Source organism: Amphiprion ocellaris, chromosome 17 (assembly GCF_022539595.1).
Source record: "Amphiprion ocellaris isolate individual 3 ecotype Okinawa chromosome 17, ASM2253959v1, whole genome shotgun sequence".
NCBI classification, from domain to species: Eukaryota; Metazoa; Chordata; class Actinopteri; family Pomacentridae; genus Amphiprion; species Amphiprion ocellaris.
Genome location: NC_072782.1, coordinates 33,057,072 through 33,077,807, shown reverse-complemented (window position 1 = coordinate 33,077,807; position 20,736 = coordinate 33,057,072).

Here is a 20,736-nt window from a genome sequence, read left to right as displayed (position 1 = left end):
AAAACAACAAAAATAAGACTCAAAACAACAAAAATAAGACAAAAAACAACATAAACAAGACACAAAACAACAAAAATAAGACTCAAAACAACAAAAATCAGACACAAAACAACAAAAACAAGACACAAAACAACAAAAATAAGACTCAAAACAACAAAAATAAGACATAAAACAACATAAACAAACATGAGACACAAGTACATGATAAATAATTGAGACCAAAAACAAGACGCAAAACGACTAAACAAGCCACAGAATGAGGAACATTCCATCATGAGAACGTTCCAAAGCATAAAATCCAACAGAAGGTTCAACACTAGAACAAAAACAGAAACATCTAACACGAGCCACAGTTTATTCAAAAGACTCAAAATCTGCACCGAACAAGTTTGAAATTGTGCAAAAAGTGACTCAAAGTAGGTTCAAAATGATTCTAAATGAATCCAGAATGACCCGGAGTTCGTCCAAAACAAGTTAGAAGAATAAAAAATGACTCAAATTCATTCAGATCGTTTAGGAATGAGTCCAAAATCTCAAAATGTCTCTGAAAATGTCCAAAATGAGCTCAAACTTCTGCTCAAAATGACTTGAAACTCAAAATAAAATAATCTGAATTTTCTCCAAAATAACTTTAAAATTTGTCCCAGAATAACTAAACTGATCCATAATAACTAAACTGATCCAGAATAATTGATCTGATCCAGAATAACTAAACTGATCCAGAATAACTAAACTGATCCAGAATAAATAAACTGATCCAGAATAACTGTACACTAATTCAGAATAACTAATTCTGTTCCTGGTCTTCTGCCAGCAGCCTCCCAGTGCTGTGAACCAACAGATGGCTGAGGCTCGTTTAGCGGCGGTTGTCATGGAGATGAGGACGTTAATTATTCTGCTGATGAGTCGCTGTTCCAGGACACGCCCCCTCCATTACAGGTGTTAATGAACGACTCCCCTGACAGGTGTTCTGCTGTTTCACATGGAGGAGGTCAGAACCTGGAGATGTTCGGTCTCAGATACAGGTGACGAGCTGCACAGGTGAGTCCAGGTTCAGGTTGATTAACGAGGAGGGGGCGGAGCTTCAGCAGCAGGTCACAGATGCTCCATTAGGATGTTAATGACAGCAGCTCATCGTCCACAGCTTCAGATAACAATCAGAGCCGCCAAGGGCCCAGGAGGGGCCCGACACTGAATATAGAGGAACCTGGAGGGTCCTGGAGGGACCTGGAGGGTCCTGGAGGGTCCTGGAGGGTCCTGGAGGGACCTGGTGGGACCTGGTGGGACCTAGAGGGTCCTGGAGGGTCCTGGAGGGACCTGGTGGGACCTGGAGGGTCCTGGAGGGTCCTGGAGGGTCCTGGAGGGTCCTGGAGGGACCTGGTGGGACCTGGTGGGACCTAGAGGGTCCTGGAGGGTCCTGGAGGGACCTGGTGGGACCTGGAGGGTCCTGGAGGAGACCAAAATCCTCCAAAATGACCTGAAATTCGTCCAACTGGCTTGAAATGTGTTCAGAAAGAAACTAATGTTCAAAATGTGTCCAAACTGATTTGTTTTGTTTGCTCAAAATGAATGAAATGAATTCCCAGTTTGTTACTCAGTATTAATTCTTCATGACTCAAATCATCAAAAACATCTGAAAATAGTCAGAGAGGATAAATTCATTTAATCAGGAGCTGATCTACAGCTCACACGGAGGCCATGGAGGGACCCGACATCCTCCAAAAGGACTAAAACTCATCCAAAAGGACTAAAATTCATCCAAAAGGACTAAAATTCATCCAAAAGGACGTGAAAATCATCCAAAAGGACTTGAAATTTGGTCAACACCAGTTTAAATCTGTCCAAAATGAATTACATTTAGTCTGGTTTAAAAATAGTCAGACATGACTCAAAGACACCAATCTCCATAAAAGAGAGTGAAACTGCTGCAAAAACACACAAATTGATTCCAGAAAGACGTCAAGTTACGACATAAAGTTGTCCTGGACGGGCCTGGATCGACCTAAAATCCTCCAAAATGACTAAAAATTAATCCAGAATGACTTGAAATTTGGCCAACATCAGTTTAAATCTGTCCAAAATGAATTATATTTAGTTTAAAACTGGTCTAAAATAGTCAGACATGACTCAAAGACACAAATCACCACAAAAGACACAAAATTACTGCAAAAAGACAAAATTATTGCAGAAAGACACAAAATTACTGCAGAAAGACACAAAATTACTGCAGAAAGACACACACATCACCATGCAGAGTGTGTTTTCCCTCCAGAGACACTGCAGGTCTCAGGGGTTTTAATAGATTCATTTTAATAATAAAGAGCAGAGTTTAGATCCATTTACTGCTGATCTCTGAGCCTCTATTCAGGACCAGCTGAGAGCGCACGGCACGTGCACTGATCTTATCTGCTCACACTGATGGTCCTTCTGGGCCTCAAGGGTCCTGGAGGAACCTGGAGGGGTCTTGGAGGCTACTCCAGGACCCTCCAGGATCCCTCAGGACCCTCCAGTGTTTTGTTATTTTAGCATATTTTTCTAGCAATTTTACAACTTGTTGTCGTTATTTCATGTCTTCCTGTTGTGATTTTATGTCTTTTACTAGTAATTTTGAGTGTTTTTGTGGTGATTTTGCATCTCTTCCCAGTAATTTCATTTTTTTGTGGTGATTTTTTCTTTCTGTAGTAATATTGAATCTCTTTATGGTGATTTTGCATCTTTTTGTGGGGATTTTGTGTCTTCACGTAGAAGTTTCTTTTTTTGTAGTTTTCCCAGAACTCAGATGTTTCTCCTCCTAAATGTCATGGTTCTATCTGCTGGACTGATGAAGTTCTGATAAAGTCCATTAAAAGTGATAAATCTGGAGCCTCCTCTATGGACTAAAACTTCCTGAATCCAGCAGGTATGAAGTATAAACCCCCTCCAGCAGCTGCTACTACTTTATTGTCCCGAGTATTTTTATCATCTGTGTTTTTACTTGAGTAAAACTTCGCTCTGCTACAGTGGAAGGAAACTAACGGAGTTCAGGGAGGATTTTGTGATGTTAATTTTGCCCTTAATGGATCTTCTGAATTTGCATTAAAGTGACGTTTTATTGGCTACTGAGCCTCATGTTTGCTCCGTAACCACGGAAACGGACAACAATCAGTGCAGACCCTGAAGGAACCGCTGAAAAAGATCGACTATAGGAGGTTAGAAAGAGCATGAAATGGATCTGTGGCCTGCTGCTGATGAGTCTGAGTGAAAAACCTTCTAAAGGTGTCCAAAACCATCTGAAAACGTGTCCAAAACCAGCTAAAAATGTGTCCAAAACCAGCTGAAAACATGTCCAAAACCAGCTGAAAACATGTCCATAAACTGCTGAAAACGTGTCCAAAACCAGCTGAAAACATGTCCATAAACTGCTGAAAATGTGTCCAAAACCAGCTAAAAATGTGTCCAAAACCAGCTGAAAACGTGTCCATAAACTGCTGAAAACGTGTCCAAAACCAGCTGAAAATGTGTCCAAAACCAGCTGAAAACGTGTCCAAAACCAGCTAAAAATGTGTCCAAAACCAGCTGAAAACGTGTCCAAAACCAGCTAAGAATGTGTCCAAAACCAGCTGAAAACATGTCCAAAACCAGCTGAAAACATGTCCAAAACCAGCTGAAAACATGTCCATAAACTGCTGAAAACGTGTCCAAAACCAGCTGAAAACATGTCCATAAACTGCTGAAAATGTGTCCAAAACCAGCTAAAAACGTGTCCAAAACCAGCTGAAAACGTGTCCATAAACTGCTGAAAACATGTCCAAAACCAGCTGAAAATGTGTCCAAAACCAGCTAAAAATGTGTCCAAAACCAGCTGAAAACGTGTCCAAAACCAGCTAAGAATGTGTCCAAAACCAGCTGAAAACATGTCCAAAACCAGCTGAAAACATGTCCATAAACCAGCTGAAAAGGTGTCCAAAACCAGCTAAAAACGTGTCCAAAACCAGCTGAAAATGTGTCCAAAACCAGCTAAAAACGTGTCCAAAGCCAGCTAAAACGTGTCCAAAACGAGCTGAAAACGTGTCCAAAAACTGCTGAAAATGTGTCCAAAACCAGCTGAAAATGTGTCCAAAACCAGCTGAAAATGTGTCCAAAACCAGCTAAAAATGTGTCCAAAACCAGCTGAAAACGTGTCCAAAACCAGCTAAGAATGTGTCCAAAACCAGCTGAAAACATATCCAAAACCAGCTGAAAACATGTCCATAAACCAGCTGAAAACGTGTCCAAAACCAGCTAAAAACGTGTCCAAAACCAGCTGAAAATGTGTCCAAAACCAGCTAAAAACGTGTCCAAAGCCAGTTAAAACGTGTCCAAAACCAGCTGAAAACGTGTCCAAAAACTGCTGAAAATGTGTCCAAAACCAGCTAAAAACGTGTCCAAAACCAGCTGAAAATGTGTCCAAAACCAGCTAAAAACATGTCCAAAACCAGCTGAAAACGTGTCCAAAACCAGCTGAAACGTGTCCAAAAACTGCTGAAAACGTGTCCAAAACCAGCTAAAAACATGTCCAAAACCAGCTGAAAACGTGTCCATAAACTGCTGAAAACGTGTCCAAAACCAGCTGAAAATGTGTCCAAAACCAGCTGAAAATGTGTCCAAAACCAGCTGAAAACATGTCCAAAACCAGCTAAAAATGTGTCCAAAACCAGCTGAAAACATGTCCATAAACTGCTGAAAATGTGTTCAAAACCAGCTGAAAACATGTCCAAAACCAGCTGAAAATGTGTCCAAAACCAGCTGAAAATGTGTCCAAAACCAGCTAAAAATGTGTCCAAAACCAGCTGAAAACATGTCCAAAACCAGCTAAAAATGTGTCCAAAACCAGCTGAAAATGTGTCCATAAACTGCTGAAAACGTGTCCAAAACCAGCTAAAAATGTGTCCAAAACCAGCTAAAAATGTGTCCAAAACCAGCTGAAAACATGTCCAAAACCAGCTAAAAATGTGTCCAAAACCAGCTAAAAACGTGTCCAAAACCAGCTGAAAACGTGTCCAAAAACTGCTGAAAATGTGTCCAAAACCAGCTGAAAATGTGTCCAAAACCAGCTGAAAACATGTCCAAAACCAGCTAAAAGAAACGTGTAAAATATCTAAAATGTCTGAAATGACTCCAAAACTTTTCCAAAACAGGTGAGGGTTTGTCCAGTGGTTCCACTGGTTCCACTGGTTCCACGATAAACTGGAGATGATTCACGTCTGAATTTAGTCACTGGAATATTTTTTTTTTTAACTGTTTATTGTCCAGACTTTTTTATTTTCTGAAATTACAGAAAATATTCAGTAAAATCATTTTAATTTTCATTAAACACAAAAACAAACAAAACTGTAAACAACCTGTAAACAAATTGTAAACAAAGTGTAGTTTAGCAGTTATTCATTTATTCTGACTGTTATATTTTACACACATCTGCCAGGATTTACAATCAGAAACACATGTATTTATATTTATGTATATTTATGTAAATAAGGGACTGAACAGTGTTGAATGATTTGAACAGTTTTATTAGTTTCTGGATAAATTCACTGTAAAACTGCAGTTGAACTGGATTTAAATGCACTGGAAAGATTCACTGATATGTAGAGTTACAGGTTGAATGGACAGGAGACTGTTTATTATGGGATGTCTCTATTCCTCTCTGTATTATGTTATGGGATGTCTCTACTCCTCATTTTATTATGGGATGTCTATCTCCACTCTGTATTATGGGATGTCTGTCTCCTGGTCTAACCCTACAGATGGACATCAGGTGACCACCGGGGCATCTCCACTGCTCAGGTGTGTCTCTCCGGAGGCTCCCGTCCCCTCGGGCCCCAGGGCCCCAGCTGGGTCAGCTCCGGTGTCGCCTTCCAATCTGCAGGATGTATTCATGATTAAAGATCAGGCTCCATGACCGTCACCGTGGCGCCGCCGCGGTCACGTGACTCCAGTTATTAATGGTCGTCGTCTCTCCACCTCCTGACACGCTGCTCTGGCTGTCAGTCTGTCAACGGAGCGCCGCCGGAGGGCCGAAGGAGGGCCAACGGAGGGCTGAAGGAGGGCCGAAGGAGGGTCGCCGGAGGGCCGCCGGAGGGCCGCCGGAGTCCCGATGGAGTCCCGATGGAGTCCCGATGGAGTCCCGATGGGGGGCCGAAGGAGGGCCGAAGCAGGGCCATCGGAGTCCCGATGGAGGGCCAAAGGAGGGCCAAAGGAGGGCCGAAGGAGGGCCGAGCCATCCGTCACTGTCAGCAGCTGGCTGGTGATGAATGGACCAGAGGACCGGGGAGAGGTGGAGGGGGCGGAGCCTGGAGGTGGAGGGGGTGGGGCTTTTAGCAGGTGATGATGAATGGAGCAGGAAGCAGCAAATACTGCAGTAATAGACAGAAACAGTACAGTAGTACACGGAAATACTGCAGTAATATAACTTTAAACGAACAGCAAATATTTTCTCCAGTGTTCTCTGACTGGTTCTCCGGTGTTCTGACTTTGAGTCTCCTTGGGCTGACGTTGCAGGAAAGGTTCTCTAAACGAGTTACTGATCTCCTTTCATGATCCTTTAATCCAATTCCACTCAGCAATCAAAGAGCCGTTAATCAGACGCATTAGGAGGCTGCTGCTGTTACTGCTGCATGTCTGCTGCTGCATCTGCATGTCTGCTGCTACATGTCTGCTGCTGCATGTCTGCTGCTGCTGCATGTCTGCTGCTGCATGTCTGCTGCTGCTGCATGTCTGCTGCTGCATCTGCATGTCTGCTGCTGCATGTCTGCTGCTGTTACTGCTGCATGTCTGCTGCTGCATCTGCATGTCTGCTGCTGCATGTCTGCTGCTGTTACTGCTGCATGTCTGCTGCTGCATCTGCATGTCTGCTGCTGCTGCATGTCTGCTGCTGCATGTCTGCTGCTGCTGCTGCGTTTCTGCTGCTGCATGTCTGCTGCTGCATGTCTGCTGCTGCTGCATGTCTGCTGCTGCTGCTGCGTGTCTGCTGCTGCATGTCTGCTGCTGCTGCGTTTCCGCTGCTGCATGTCTGCCGCTGCTGCATGTCTGCTGCTGCGTGTCTGCTGCTGCTGCATGTCTGCTGCTGCTGCGTTTCTGCTGCTGCATGTCTGCTGCTGCTGCATGTCTGCTGCTGCTGCATGTCTGCTGCTGCATGTCTGCTGCTGCTGCGTTTCTGCTGCTGCATGTCTGCTGCTGCTGCATGTCTGCTGCTGCGTGTCTGCTGCTGCATGTCTGCTGCTGCTGCATGTCTGCTGCTGTTACTGCTGCATGTCTGCTGCTGCTGCATGTCTGCTGTTACTGCTGCATGTCTGCTGCTGCTGCATGTCTGCTGCTGCTGCTGCGTGTCTGCTGCTGCTGCGTGTCTGCTGCTGCATCTGCATGTCTGCTGCTGCATGTCTGCTGCTGCATCTGCATGTCTGCTGCTGCATGTCTGCTGCTGCATGTCTGCTGCTGCGTGTCTGCTGCTGCATGTCTGCTGCATCTGCATGTCTGCTGCTGCATGTCTGCTGCTGCATGTCTGCTGCTGCATGTCTGCTGCTGCTGCTGCATGTTTGCTGCTGCTCCTCCTAATGACATAAATTCACTCAGTAATCATCCAGAGGCATTGTCCTTCACAAACATCATCATCTGTGGACCAACATCCTCACTGTCCCTCAGACTCACCCTGCAGGGCTAACGCTAGCAGGGCTAACGCTAGCAGGGCTAACGCTAGCAGGGCTAACGCTAGCAGGGCCAATGCTATCAGTATTAATCTGATATCCAGTAGCTGGCTTCTTCAGATAGAACTGTGTTTCTGGGTGTTTCTGTGTTGGGAGGAGAACAGAGGAACGAGGACCTGAGAGGACGTCTGTCAGAAGGTCTGATGGAGTTTTAGCTCTGGTTGTGCATTCCAGATGTTCCAGATGTTGGTTTGCTGGAGACCAGATTGATTTTTCAGTAAAGTTCAGTAAATCAGCAGACGAACCAGAACAAACATCAGCAGATGATTGATCTGACCTGAACCCACCTCAGACTCTAGTTCGCGTTGGTACTGTTTGACTGAATGATAAAATATAAATAATATTAATATAATATTAACGTTAGTGTGTGAACGGAATATCAAGGAAACTAACAGGAAAATAGACAACTTCATCTGATCTGGACCATAAATAAATGCGTATTAATGGATGCTTGTCTAGTTTGTGCTGTTTTGTCTTATTTTTGCTGGGGTTTTTTTGTCTCTTTATTGTTGTTTTGCGTCACATTTCTCGTTTCCTCGTTTTTCACATTTTGTGTCTTATTTTTGTAGTTTGTGTCTGTTCATTGTTGTTTGTCACATTTTTTTCATTTTGTGTCTCATTTTTGTGATTTTTTCTCATTTTGTCTAATTTACATATTTCTTTGTGACACTTTTGTCTCTTTTGCTTGACATTTTTGTTTTTATAGTTTTTTTTGTCTCATTTTTCTTGTTTTGTGTCTCATTTTTGTTTTTGCACTTAAAATAAAAATAAACTAAACTGCACTTAGGCATGTTGTCTTGTAAACGGAGGAGCTTCAGTAGAAACCAGCTGGACTTCTTATGGGAGGTTCCGGGAGATGTTTGACGTCTCTGAGACGTCAAACATCATCCAACAGAAGCCCAGTTGGTTCCTACTGACCTGGACAACTGAGAGACAAACGTTCTCTAGTGAAGTATCTCAGACATCAGCGGAACATTTCACTGACTGGAGGTGTTTCAGGTGACCCTAACCCAACAGATGGAGGTTCCTCTGACGTTCCTCCACTGGGTCCAGACCACCTGTCAGGAAGCTTCTTAACCAAAGAGCTTCTTTAACTTAACTCTCCCATCTGTTGAGGCCTTTTGTGTGCCGACCGACCCGGCGACGCCCTCCTGCATTCAGACACTGTTACCCAGCTCTGATTTATTCATGGCCTCAGACAGAACCTCCCCCAGACCTCCCCCAGCCTTTCACCGCCCGCCATCCATCCTCCCTTTATGTCCGTCCAGTACCACCAGTCAGACCCCCCAGCATCCAGCTGCCACTCAGAGACGTCGCTGTAGTTCCCCATTCACTATCTGACATCTGAACCTCCACAGATACCACAGAACCAAGGTAGAACCTCCACAGATACTACAGAACCAAGGTAGAACCTCCACAGACACCACAGAACCAAGGTAGAACCTCCACAGATACTACAGAACCAAGGTAGAACCTCCACAGACACCACAGAACCAAGGTAGAACCTCCACAGAGGTGGGTCCAGATTTATCACTTTTTAATGGACTTTTTTCCATCATTTCTGAGCCTCAGAACTTCATGAGTCCAGCAGATAGAACCATGACATTTAGGAGGAGAAACACATCTGAGTTCTGGAAAAACTGACACTAAAACAACAAAAAAAAGCTCAAAAATCACCACAAAGAAACACAAAATCAGCACAAAAAGAGGTAAATATACCACAAAAAGACTCAAAATCTCCACAAAAAAATGCAAAATTACCACAAAAACACAAATAATTAACAACAAAAAGATGCAAAATCACCAAAATAAAGGCCAAAACTACCACAAATGACCTCAAATCACCACAAAATAAGTGAATATACCACAAAAAGACACAAAATCTCCATAAAAAAGGTAAAAATGACCTCCTCTGAACATCTGGTTCTACTGGTTCTTCTAGTAGGTCTACCCAAAACTTTCTCCAGTTGTCGGTAGGTCTACTCTAGAACTTTCTCCAGTTGTAGGTAGGTCTACTCTAGAACTTTCTCCAGTTGGCAGTAGGTCTACTCTAGAACTTTCTCCAGTTGTCGGTAGGTCTACTCTAGAACTTTCTCTAGTTGGCGGTAGGTCTACCCAAAACTTTCTCCAGTTGTCGGTAGGTCTACTCTAGAACTTTCTCCAGTTGGCAGTAGGTCTACTCTAGAACTTTCTCTAGTTGGCGGTAGGTCTACCCAAAACTTTCTCCAGTTGTCGGTAGGTCTACTCTAGAACTTTCTCCAGTTGGCAGTAGGTCTACTCTAGAACTTTCTCCAGTTGTCGGTAGGTCTACTCTAGAACTTTCTCTAGTTGGCGGTAGGTCTACCCAAAACTTTCTCCAGTTGTCGGTAGGTCTACTCTAGAACTTTCTCCAGTTGGCAGTAGGTCTGCTCTAGAACTTTCTCCAGGGGACATTCTCCTTTCCTGCTTCCAGTCTTTAAGTTTAGTCTCACTTAGAACATTCCAGGTCCTTGAAGTCCATAGAGGTGGGTCCAGATTATCATAAAGTTCCTCCTGTAGATGAAGATCCAGATGTTCTGAGGAGGTTTGGTTGGTGTTTTATGAGGTGATCCAGTTATTGTCAGGCACGATGTTGTTGTTTCAGGTGAATCGTTCTTATCATGGACATCAAAGAACACCTTTGAGGGTTTATAGGAGACCTTCTGAAAGCAGAAGTGTTTTTTCTGGTTCTACTTGCTTGGTGTCGTTGTGTGTCTCGTTTTTGTTGTTTGAGAGATTTGTGTTAAGCTTTAGTAATTTTGTCCCGTTTTTGTGTGTATTGTTTTTGTGGTTTTGTGTCTTTTGACCTGGACCTGGAATTCTGGAAATATTCCCAGTCCGAAGGTAGAACTCTGATCATTGATAAAGTTCCTGGAGCTGAAGAACCAGATGTTCTTTGGGGTTATTTTTATCCTTTTTATGGACATTTAGTGTCTTTTTGTCGTATATTCACCTATTTTTGTGGTGATCTTGGGTCATTTGTGGTAGTGTTGGCCTTTTTTGTGGTGATTTTGCACCCTTTTGTTGTTCTTTTGTGTATTTTTTGTGGTCATTTTACATTTTTTGTGTTGATTTTCCATCTGTTTGTGGTAGTTTCGCTCTTTTGTGGTCATGTTGACCCTTTTTGTGGAGATTTTGAGTCTTTTGTGGTGATTTTGTGTTTGTTTGAGGTAATTTTGGCCCTTTTCTGTTGGTTTGTTCTCTTTTTGTGGTGATTTTCAAGCTTTTCAAGTTATTTTAATTGCATTTTTTAAAATCAGAACTCAGATGTGTTTTTAGTAGCACTCTGGTCTTTAATAAAGTTCTTGTGAGGAGGTTCTGGTGGAACTCTGGTCTTTAATAAAGTTCTTGTGAGGAGGTTCTGGCGGAACTCTGGTCTTTAATAAAGTTCTTGTGAGAAGGTTCTGGCAGAACTCTGGTCTTTAACAAAATTCTTGTGAGGAGGTTCTGGTAGAACTCTGGTCTTTAATAAAGTTCTTGTAAGGAGGTTGTGGTTTTTCTTGGCTGCAGTGGTGTGTTGGTGGTTAATTAGAGCTAAATGTGTTTTTAATTCATTAGTAATTTGTGTAATTAGAGCCTATTAGGTCATGAGGAGGACGTTCAGGTGGATTATCAAAAGCAGATTAGACATGAGGAGCAGGCTAATGCGTGTTTGATGGCGGCGGTCATTAAAGCGCTGGATGTTGGAGTTAACAGATTGTTAACTAACACCTCGCTCGCTTAGAGCTGCAGGTTCCCTCCTCAGCTTCATTCAGCGCCATTAAACCGGACTTTTCTCCGCGGCTAATTATGTGGAAATTACAGGGACAATAAAGCATCTGGTGGTCCGCTGGCACCCTGACAGCCCTGATGCATTGTGGGTGACGGGGGGAGCTCAGGTCAGCGGAGAGCAAACAGATGAATTTATAACTGTGGCTTTTCCCGGCGGAGCAGCAGGATCTTTGTGTGTCTGTTCCAGCCCACGGAGAACACACAAAGACCAGAACGATCCGGACCAGCCCACCCTGCTGGCCTTTATCATTCCTGTCACACCTCCACAAAGACCAACAGGGGCTGGACACGACTCCACGGCAGGACATCATCCCCTGGAACACAACACAACACAACAACACAACGATGCTTCATCCCCTGGAACACAACACAACACAACGATACTTCATCCCCTGGAACATAACACAACGATGCTTCATCCCCTGGAACACAACACAACGATGCTTCATCCCCTGGAACACAACACAACGATGCTTCATCCCCTGGAACACAACACAACGATGCTTCATCCCCTGGAACACAACATGGGGCTGTTCCTGTTCAATAAAATACCCAGAAACCTCAGCAGGTCCTCATGTTCCACCTAAAGACCAGAACAACATGAAGACAGAACCAAAGAAGTCTTCTATCAGCCGGACTCAGACAAGGTTCAGAATTTACATAAATCAGCTCCAAAGTTGATTAAAATCACTAAATCTGGTCAGAAATGACAAAAATGTGTCCAAAACGACTTAAAACTCATCTAAAAGCACTAAAAATGTCCAAAATGACTCAAAACTCAGCAAAATTCAACAATGTGTCTAAAATGAGAAAATCAAATCCTCCAGAATGACTAACAGATGGTCTGAAACCTCTCAGAATCTGATTAAAATCCATCCAGAATGACATAAATTAGTTTTAGTTACTTAAAAGTTTAGTTTAAAATGAAAAAAACAGACATAAAACAAGAAAAAAAAAGCAGAGACTAAATGACCAACTTCAAAAGATGATAAAAGAACTACAAGAAAATGTTTTTAAACAAAAAAAAAAACAGTGTTTTTAACTCCTGGTTCATTTTTTCACTGTGGATCAGAAGGTTCAGAATTTACATAAATCACCTCCAAAGTAGCTAAACAGGAAAACTGGAAAAGCCCTCAGAGAGCAGTCCTCCTCCAAGGCTGCTTCAGTCCTCCTCCAACGCTGCTCATTCCTTGGATCATTTCTGACAAATAAGTCCTCAGCAGTGGATTTGTAGCAGGATTCTGACCTTCCCTGAAGATTTCATCCATATCCGTTTGTCCGTTTTGAGTAATTTTGAGGTACAGACAGACGCCAATTGTCACGTAACTCTAACTTGAAAAATATCAATTTAATGACAAATTTTCTGAAGTAATAAATGAAGTTTGAGTCATTTTGGATGACTTTTGTGTTACGTCATTTAGAACAAACTGAAGTAATTTCAGACCAACTATGAATCATTTCCTGCAGATCTGGACTCACTTTGGACCATTTTTATCTGGTTTTGGGCAAATTTTAAGTCAGATTTGTTTGTTGCTGTTGTTTTTTGGACTAATTTGAAGTCATTTTATTGATTTCAAACATTTTAGTTTCGCTTTGTTCTTGTGTAAAAACTACAGTTTGATGTTTAATCTATCAGCTGTTGATTATTAAATGAATGGTTCTATTTTAGATCAGTTTGAGGAACTTTTGATTAAAAACATTTAAATTCTGTGATTTCAGCTCCTGAATGTGAATCTTTTCTGGTTAACAGTAAATATTCAGATATGAAACCAGAGAGTTCATTGGTTGTTCTTATAGATGATCAGTTTATTGATTATTGGCTGCTGATCGGATGCTGTTTACCCCTACATCTTGCTGCTCCAGGTTTTTATCTCCACTCTCAGGGATTCTGCTCCACAATAAAAGCAGCGTTGATGAAGAAGCCTAGCGGCGTCCGACACGTCTCCGCTGGGCTCCCTTAATTAAATGTGCACTTCATTAATGTAAATTGGGGCTTTAATGCCCTTGTTGAAATTCTGAAGAAAGTGCAGTGGCCTCGCCAAACGCTCCGGCATCGTTGCAAATTAGATTAGGGAGCAAAAAGGCAGTAAAATTAGAATGATAATGGCTGCTGCTGCTGCCTGACAGGCATGACTATCCGGGGATCAATGGGACGAGCTGCAGCTCCTGGAGGCCGGCCTGCAGACGTGCCTTTTGGAAGCACTTGAAATTAGTTTAATTTGGTAAATGGTAGGGATTTAGAAGCTTTTAGCCCCGACTGTAACGAGACAGGAATACATTGAAATGTTTTGCTGCTATTAGCATAAAGCGGGCCGGGCGCTTTGCATTCCCAACCGGTCCACTTCCTGCTCCGATTGGATTTGCATCCGCCGCTTTTTTAACCCACCCTGATCCTGTTAGAGGGAGGAGACGCCTGCTTTGATTCCCACTAATCTAATCCCACACACCAATTACACGCTAACTCTGATTAAAATCCAATAACTCTAATGAGCAGCTCCCCAAGAGGACGAGCGCTCGCCGTGCACGTCGGCTTCAGACCAAATGATCCTATCCAGCACATAAAACTACCACGTAAAGACAAAAAACTACCACAAAAAGACACAAAATCACCACATAAACACACACAATCACCACAAAAAGAAACAAAATCTCCACAAAAAGACACAAAATCACAATATAAAGACACAAAATTACCACAAAAAGATGCTAAATTACAATAAAAATACACAAAATCACCACGTAAAGACACAAAATCACCACAAAAAGACACAAAACGACCACATAAACACACAAAATCACCACAGAAAGACAAAAAATTACAACAAAACGACACAGAACCACCACAAAAACATGAAAAATCGCACTTTAAACACACAAAATACACAACAAAAAAGAACAACTACCATATAAAGACACAAAATCTAAATAAAAATACACAAAATCACCACAAACAGATGAAAAATCACCACAAAAAGAAGTAAAATTACAGCAAAAAGATGAAAAATCACAACACAAAAGGGAAAATGACCACATAAAGACACAAAATGCCCACACAGACATGCTAAACTAGTACAGAAAAACACAATGTCTCCATAAAAAGATGCAAAATCTCAATAAAAACAGACAGAATCAGTGAAAAAAGACGCAGAATTGAGTAAAGTTCCTGTAGATGAAGGACCAGATGTTCTGGTTCTGGTTCTGGAGGATCTTTACCAGGTTTAGTTGGTTCTATTTGGACCGATTCAGGTGTTTTACAGGTGGAGGTTTAGTTAGAAATCAGAACTAGATTAGTGTGATTATTCCAGAAGACGTTCCTGTGGCTGGTATCTGCTGGGTTCTGGTGTTTCTGACCAGCTGAGGGACGGCAGGAAGCAGCTCCATGATTAATCAGCTTCCACTGTAATTAAGGTGTCCATCAACAACCATCCTGAGCAGTAATGAGTTCACCTTTAGCTGGAGGCTAGCAGATCAACGCTAATGGATGATTCATGTCAGGCTGAAGGATTCACATTTAACTGAGCCTTAGGAGGACGCTTGTCTTCAGAAAAACATCTAAAACCACCGTTTATCAGATAAACACGGCAGGAACACAAACTTTACAAGAGTCTTTGGACGTATTCTGGAGAATCCATCGAAAAAAATCCCAAATTGAAGCATTTAATTGATATATTTAATCAAAACTACCTTATTCTACACAAAACGGCACTAAAGGAGACACAAGAAGATCAGGAGAAGACCAGGAGCTACCAGAATGTGGAACAAAACCACCACAAAATGACATAAAACAAACTGCCATAAAAAAAACACCTCTAAAAAGACATAAAACCACTAAAAACAACAACAAAAAGATGTAAAAGAACCAAAATGAATGCAAAAGACGCCATGAAAACTGTTGATTCTAACCAGGTTCTATAAAAACAAGAACCTCCTCCTGGTTCTGGTCCTGGTTTTCACATTCTGAGAGTTTCCAGGTTGATCTGCAGGCATTGTTTCCTCAGACAGACTGAGAGTAAAACCAAAGTTACTGGATGAATCAAATAAATGCAGCAGAAACAGAGAACAGAGGATCTAACAGTTGGAGATCCATCCAGCATGGTGAAACAACATCTACAGATGATGAGCAGAGTAGAGAGGAAAAGTCTGGAGACACAAACAGCAAAAACAAGAAGAAACATCAAAAAACAGACACAAAATGACAAAAACTTGACATAGGACATCAAAAACAAAACATAAAAGCAAAAAATAGACATAAAACCACCAAAACCTTACAAAGAATGACAAAAAACGAGACACAAAATGACAAAAAACGAGACACAAAATGACAAAAACGACAAAAATGAGACATTAAAAAGATGCGAAACCACAAAAACATTACACACAAAAACGTGACAAAATTACTAAAACTTAACACAAATGTCTCAAACAGCAAAAACAAAAAGTTCCAGAGTTCTAGAACTAGGTTGGTCTACTCTAGAACTTTCTCCAGGGGACGTTGTCCTCTATGGACTTCAAGGACCTTGAACTGGAAATATTCCCAGGATGAAGGTAGAACTCTGATCATTGATAAAGTTCCTGTAGATGAAGAACCAGATATTCTGAGGAGGTTCTGGTTGGTGTTCTATGAACTGATCCAGTTCTATTGGTTTAGAATGAATCCAATCTTCTTCCATAAAGACTCCAGGATTCTGTTCCTGAAGCTTCATGTAATCTAGGATGGACTATAAAATCCTTCTGATTAAAGACGGTTTTCATTCCACCTTCATGTTTCCATTATTTCTGGGCCTCAGATCTTCATCAGTACAGCAGATGGACTTTTAGTGTGTTAGGAAAATATTTGTGGTGCTTTTTCATTTTTTGCAGCTTTTCATGTTGATTTTTATACATTTTTGTGTGATTTTATCTAATTTTTGCAGCTTTTCATGGTGATTTTTATACATTTTTGTGTTGATTTTTCATCTTTTTTACAGCTTTTCATGATGACTTTACGTTTTTGAGGTGATTTCAACTATTTTGTGGTGATCTAGTGAAGGAAAAGTAGCAAAGCTGATAATAAAGTCTGTAACTCTATTAATCCCTGAAAGTATAAAGTATTAATACAACATGTGTTGTACTTGTACAAGAGTATTTCTACTGTGGCTTTGGTACTTTTACTTACTGTTGTTGTCGATGATGAATCAGATGATTCTGAGGAATATTTTTAGATGTGTTTGACTTCATATTTCTGTATTTTGTTCCCCTTTTTTCACACATTTTGTGTCTTGTTTTTATTATTTTGTGTCTCATTTTTGTCGTTTTTGTCACCACATGTTGTCTGTTTCTTCTTTCTTGGGCTGCAGGTCTGGTTTTCTGATTTTCTGTCGGTTTTCTGTCATCTTTTCTAACCTCGTCCTGGTCTAGTTGTGGTTCTGTGACCTTGTTGTGGTCGGCAGGTGTTGTGTGTTTGTGTTGTGCAGGTATTCTATCAGCGGCTCTGTGTGTTTCTGTGTTTCTGGTTGTAACCTTGAGCAGCTAAAAGCTTCTAAATGCAGCGATTCTTCAGCGCCGCCGATCAATGGTAAAAAGTGGAATTAGTCATTCTAAATCATGCGGCCGTGGTCGAAGAGAGCTCCTCCAGAAATCATTAAACAATCATGTATTCCCATTGATTTATTCTAAATACCTGAGCGGAGAGCAGATTAAAGCGGCTAATGCAGATGAATCAGCTGAAGGATGCTTGGCTCTAATCACACAGAAACAATGCTGCTACAATTACAGCCCAGCAGGTCTATTAAGGCCTCAGATCCCACGTTAACGGGACTTTAACACCGGAGCAGGAAACGGTAAAACAAGCAGCAGCAGCAGCTCTGTTACAGCTCCAACAGCTTAAAAGTCCTCATCAATCAGCCGATTATCGGTGAAAAACGCTCATCACAGCCGACGCCTTCAGAGGACCAGGAGGAGCAGCGCTAAAGGTTTAGTCCTTGATACTTGAAAACAGATTTAATGACCGAAACAGATTCACTTCATCAGCTGATGATTCAGGAAAGTCGTCCATCATTTGGTCAAACTGCCATTTAAAGAAAAAAGATGCTAAATCACTACAAAAAGATGCAAAACCATGACAAAAACATGCAAAATCATGACAAAAAGATGCTACATCACCACAAAAAGATGCCAAGTCACTACAAAAAGATGCAAAATTACCACAGAAAGAGGCAAACTCATGACAAAAAGATGCTAAATCATCACAAAAAGATGATAAATCATCACAAAAAGATGCAAAATTACCACAGAAAGATGCAAAATCACAACAAAAAGATGCTAAATCATCACAAAAAGATGATAAATCACCACAAAAAGATGCAAAATTACCAGAGAAAGAAGCAAAATCACAACAAAAAGATGTTAAATTATCACAAAAAGATGCTAAAGAACCACAAAAAGATGTTAAAGAACCACAAAAAGATGCTAAAAAAAACCACGAAAAGATGCCAAATCATCACAAGATGTTAAATCATCACAAAAAGATGCTAAAGAACTACAAAAAGATGCTAAATATATTAAAATATTTAAGGTTATTTACAATTTTGGCCTGTTTTTTTAGGGTTAACGTGTAAATTAATACTTTTTCTGTGTGAATTTATTAGATAATATCTGTAATTTAACAAAACTGGAAAAAATTGGAAAATGACACTTAAAGGATTTAACTTTTTTAAATCTTACATATTTTAACTTAATTTTTCTTTTAAATAACAGCAAATATCGGTAAAAAAAATTAAATTCTGGCAGAATTGAATACATCTATAATATTTGCAAAAATACAGATTTAGATTTTAATATTTTATTCTGTGATTTTCCTACTACTATTACTTTATTTACTACTTGTAAATAGTTTTACAGTGTGGAGTTAAACTGTCTCTGGTCAACACTACAGTTTTATTTTGATTGATTTATTTACTTCTGCAGCTAAATCTTCCTCAGATGTCTGTTCCGTCTGTAAATAAACTTTAAAACCTCCAAGAATCTCTTTCAGTTCAAACCATGAGTTTTTCTTTCTATCAGTCAGAGATAACAGTTGTTCCCTGAAGTGTTCCAGTTAATTTAACTTCATATCTCAGACAGAAAGGTGATTATTTCTGGTTTTACTAATCACCCGGGACCCTCAGAATGATCCTGTGGCCCCTCAGAGGGCCTCCACCCTCAGGTTGGGAAACCCTCCGTAGTAATTTCACGACTTCCACAAAACCAGTAAAGATATTCACGCCAGCGGCTATATAGATGTGATGTGATGAATTCGTTTATTGTCAGAAGAATCACACAGATTTAAATAAAGTTCCTGACAACACTTTAAAGCCTCCTAACTTATTCCTGGGAGAAAATATTAATCAGGGCAGATCAGACACTCGGCACATTTGCTTAATGTCTCCGAGGAGACGGCGGCGGAGCAAATCTTATGCTCGTATAACAAAGCCTGTGCATGTGAGATCCTCAGCAGAATAATGAGACGACGACAGCAGATTAAACAGAGTCTCTGAGACCACTGTGGACTCAACTGATGTTTAAACTGGTCAGTTCTCAGGAGAACATCATGAGAAAGTCTTCATTTAGATGAGCTGTTCAGCCTGAATCCTCCAAATAACCTCATATCGGCTTCTTACTGTGACTTTAGCTGTTCAGCTAGCTGTTTTTTTTTATTACTTAAGCTACACATTTAGCTATTTTTATGCCTTTAACTGTGAAGTTAGCTTCTTTCTATTGCTTTAGCTGTGTAGTTAGCATCTTTCTATGACTTTTGCTATGTCGTTAGCATCTTTCTATGCCTTTCGCTGTGTAGTTAGCATCTTTCTATGACTTTTGCTATGTAGTTAGCATCTTTCTATGCCTTTAACTGTGTAATTAGCTTGCTTTTCTCTGACTTTAACTGTTTAGTTAGCTATTTTTGTGACTTTAGCTATGTAGTTAGATGTCATCCGATCATTTTAGCTACATATTTAGTTTTTTTTTTATTTTAGCTGTGTAGCTAGCTGTTCTTCTATGAGTTTAGCTGTACAGTTGGCTTCTTTCTATGACTTTAGCTGTGTAATTAGCTTCTCTCTATGACTTCAGCGGATTAGTTAGCATCTATCTATGACTTTAGCTGTGTAGTTAGCATCTTTCCATGGCAACAACCAAACCAGGATAAAGTATCAGCAGTCTGCAGCAACACAAAGACATGATGCAACACCCTGACAACATTTTAGTCCCTGTTAATTTAAAAATCTGTTTTTCCAGAACATTTCTCAGTGAGTCGGAGCCGTCTGGACCTTCTTGCCCTCAGGAGGTTTAGATCACGGCATGGAGCTGATTAGTGGAGCTGAATTATCTCATCTCACAGAAAACAAAAAGTCAATTCAACTTTGATGGAATCCCACAGACAGAATAAAACCACTGATCTCAGCCATGTGTGTGCGTGTGCGTGTGCGTGTGTGATCGGTATCTCAGACCTGTTGAGTGCCGTCGGTCGATATTCCTTCGGCACAAACACAGAAAATGGAAGCAGCAGCGGCTTTAGATTCTCCAGCAGCAATAATCTGCATCGGAGCGTCAGATCGATCAGGGTCGGGTCGGGATGAAATGATTAACTCTGTGGAGGTTCGTCAGGCTGGAACGTCTGGAGCATGGCAGGGACAACACACCTGCACAGGAGATCATGACGAGACCTGAAACCTGCAGCATGTCTGTCTGCAAAATATAAAACACTACGATAAACAGCTGCTCCACTCACTTATTCCTTCTGTTAAACCTCAATAGACTCTGCTAGCATGTTAGCCTGGACACCGTCCCAGCGATGGTGTCCAGGCTAACAGGCTAACAGCGTTGCCTGCAGAGTTTCAGTATCTGCAATTTGATTTAAATCTGACCTTAGCTGTCCAGTTCAGTGTTTATCTATGATTTTAGCTGTGTAGTTAGCTTCTCTCTATGACCTTAGCTGTATAATTAGCATCTATCTATGAATTTAGTTGATTAGTTAGCATCTCTCTATGACTTTAGCTGTGTAGTTAGCATCTTTCTATGACTTTAGCTGTGTAGTTAGCATCTCTCTGTGACTTTAGCTGTGTAGTTAGCATCTCTCTTTGACTTCAGTTGTTTAGCTAGCATCTCTCTTTGACTTTAGCTGTGTAATTAGCATCTGTCTATGAGTTTAGCTGTGTAGTTAGCATCTTTCTATGACTTTAGCTGTGTAGTTAGCATCTCTCTGTGACTTTAGCTG